Source organism: Lycium ferocissimum, unplaced genomic scaffold, assembly GCF_029784015.1.
Source record: "Lycium ferocissimum isolate CSIRO_LF1 unplaced genomic scaffold, AGI_CSIRO_Lferr_CH_V1 ctg24383, whole genome shotgun sequence".
NCBI lineage: Eukaryota > Viridiplantae > Streptophyta > Magnoliopsida > Solanales > Solanaceae > Lycium > Lycium ferocissimum.
This window is the reverse complement of record NW_026721600.1, coordinates 1-2,872: the sequence shown is the minus strand read 5'-3', so window position 1 is coordinate 2,872 and position 2,872 is coordinate 1. Positions and strand designations below refer to the sequence as shown.

At 40.3% G+C, this 2,872-nt stretch overlaps 1 pseudogene; it reads left to right on the top strand.

Moving 5' to 3' along the window:
* Window positions 1–471: 471 nt before the first annotated feature.
* LOC132043434 (cell division control protein 48 homolog C-like) lies at window positions 472–2,648 on the top strand (annotated as a pseudogene).
* The last annotated feature ends 224 nt before the right edge of the window (window positions 2,649–2,872 follow it).

Sequence of the window (2,872 nt, the reverse complement as noted above, 5' to 3'; positions counted from 1 at the left end):
ATCATATTAGTATATACTAGGTTAAATATATTGCGACATAATCACTAGGGTAAAACTAACTGAGCCATTGAAGTGGTCAAAACCCAAATTCACGTTCACCATCCAATCCAACACTTGGTGAATTGACTCACAATGATAGGAAGAGCCGATATCGAAAATCAAAAAACAAACAAAGCCGCTAAGCGCTCTCTCTACAAGCCAATTATCCCTGTGGTAACTTTTCTGACACCTCTAGCTTCGAATTGCGAAGGTTTAAAGGATCGTTAGGCCACGCTTTCTGACAATTTTTATATCTTTTGAAATAAATAAATAAATAAATGAAAAAAAATTAAAAATCTGAGAAATGAAAGTTTAAACCCCGATCGAAATTCAGCTAATAAAAGAAAAAAAAAAGTTTCTAAAACCCCAAGGAGAGATTAAACCTCTATATTATTAGCCAAATCGTGCTGAAAAGTGATCTCAGAATAGGCAATGGGAAGGGGAGGACGCAGCGGCGGCGGTGGAGAAAGACGGCCACTGTCATCGCCGTTCGACAGAGAGCTTGGGCGGCGCATTGATTCATGTAAGAGCGAATACCTCTCCGTTGAAGATATCGTCGGCCACCTCCGTTCTTCTTATTCTGACTATAACCGCCAAAAGCTACTTCCCTTCACCAAACAGGTCCAAAATATCCTCCAATTCCGCCAAAACCCTAACCCAACTGAAGAAGAAGTTGTTCTAACTCCCCCTAGAAAAAAGCTGAAAAGTAACACCACCGACGGCCACATACCCTTCGAAGCAAACACATAAGGAATCGTCGCGATGGTGATGGAGACTCATCTACTATCGGCACCACATCCGAAAACAGTAGTGACTCTTACTCATCTTCTGAGTATTCCGATGCTATTTACGCTGAGAAATTGAAAGAGAAGCCTGATTTAATGAAGTCTATGCTTCGACATACGTACAATCAACAACAAGCCAATAATAATAATAATAATACTCCCATTAAGTCAAAAAAGATTGAATACGAGATGGTTCCCAACAATAATAATGATGAAAAAAGGAAGACGATTAATATGTCGAAAAGGAACGGAGCTGCCACGAGGAATTTAGGAAAGGAGGAGAAGTTTGGTGATATTAATGATGGGAATGTTGATGGGCCAAAGTTTAAGGATTTAGGTGGAATAGATGCAGTCTTAGAGGAATTGAAGATGGAGCTTATTGTTCCATTGTACCATCCTCAGGTAAAGCTAACTGTTTGTATGTTTGATTTCGTTCACGTTACTATTTTTCTATATTAGCAGGCATTTTATAGCATAGAGTTACTGATGTTTGAAGTGTATTCCTCAGCTGACTAAGCATCTTGGGGTTAGGCCCATGTCAGGGATACTCTTTCGTGGCCCACCCGGCTGTGGGAAAACAAAGTTAGCTCATGCTATTGCCAATGAGACTCGAGTTCCATTTTACAAACTTTCTGCTACTGAGTTGGTCTCTGGAGTTTCAGGTGAAAACTCATTCTTTCATCTTTTTGATTCATTTACATCATGGTTTACCTTTGCAAAGCATAATTTGTCACATAATTGGTCTCTGGAGTTACAGGTGGAGCTAACCATTTGACGTTTGATCTCGTTCGCGTTACTATTTCCTATTAGCAGGCATTTTGTAGCATAGACAACTACAACAACATAATACCCAGTGTAATCCCATAAGTGGGGTCTAGGGAGGGTGGTGTGTACGGAGCCCTTACCCCTACCTTGGGAGGTAGAAAGGTTGTGTCATATAGACCCTCAACTCAAGGAAATTTTGTAGCATAGAGTTACTAATAATATTTGAAGTGTGTCCACCGTTAGACAATGAATATGCTCCCAATGTCCACGGTGGAGTATCATATTCTTGGGGATCCGTAAGCCTGCTATTTTAGCAGCAATTATGGTGCATCATTCAGTATTATGATAGTTTTGAGTGTTCTGAGGAGGAGTGGGTGTGTATTTTCTTGTTGCTGTTAGTTTAAGGTCTTTTGTATGTTTTTTTTTATTGGTCTCTGGGTGGATTTAATTGGGTAGTTCTCCTTTTCAGGTGCATCAGAAGAGAACATAAGGGAACTATCCTCAAAAGCATACCGAACAGCACCATCTATTGTGTTTATCGATGAGATTGATGCAATTGCTTCCAAAAGAGAAAATTTACAGAGAGAAATGGAGCGGCGCATTCTAACACAGCTGATGACGTGCATGGACGAGTCACATAGAGTTGTAAAACCTGATGAGGAAGAGGGAACTACTCTACCTACTAATAAAAGAAATAGTGAAGTAAAATCAGACGGATCTAATGGTGAACCTGGTTATGTCCTAGTAATTGGGGCCGCAAATAGACCCGATGCTATTGACCCAGCATTAAGGAGGCCTGGACGATTCGACCGTGAAATCGCCTTGGGTATTCCAGATGAAAATGCAAGGGTGCAAATTTTGTATGTGCTTACACGTAACCTAAGAGTTGAGGGTGCATTTGATCTTATGAAGATAGCTAGCTCAACCCCAGGATTTGTTGGAGCAGACTTGGCTGCTCTAACTAACAAGGCAGGTAACTTGGCAATGAAGAGGATAATAGACGGGAGGAAGGTTGAGCTTTCAAGCGAATTGGCAGAAAATGTTTTTATTCGGCGTTCGGTATTGTTTTGGGTCCCAACTAATTTGTATTTGTGCTGGATAAGACTTATTAAAGAGAGAAACACTCTTGTCAGGATTTCTTTTAATCTCAACCCGAACCCAATATCTTTGATTAAGGGTGAAAGGATCATGTGCATCCTATTACAACCCTTTGTGGTACAAAAAGTGACTATTACTTGCATTAGATTAGATACCTCCTAAGTTCTATAATGTTCCTTGTCTCT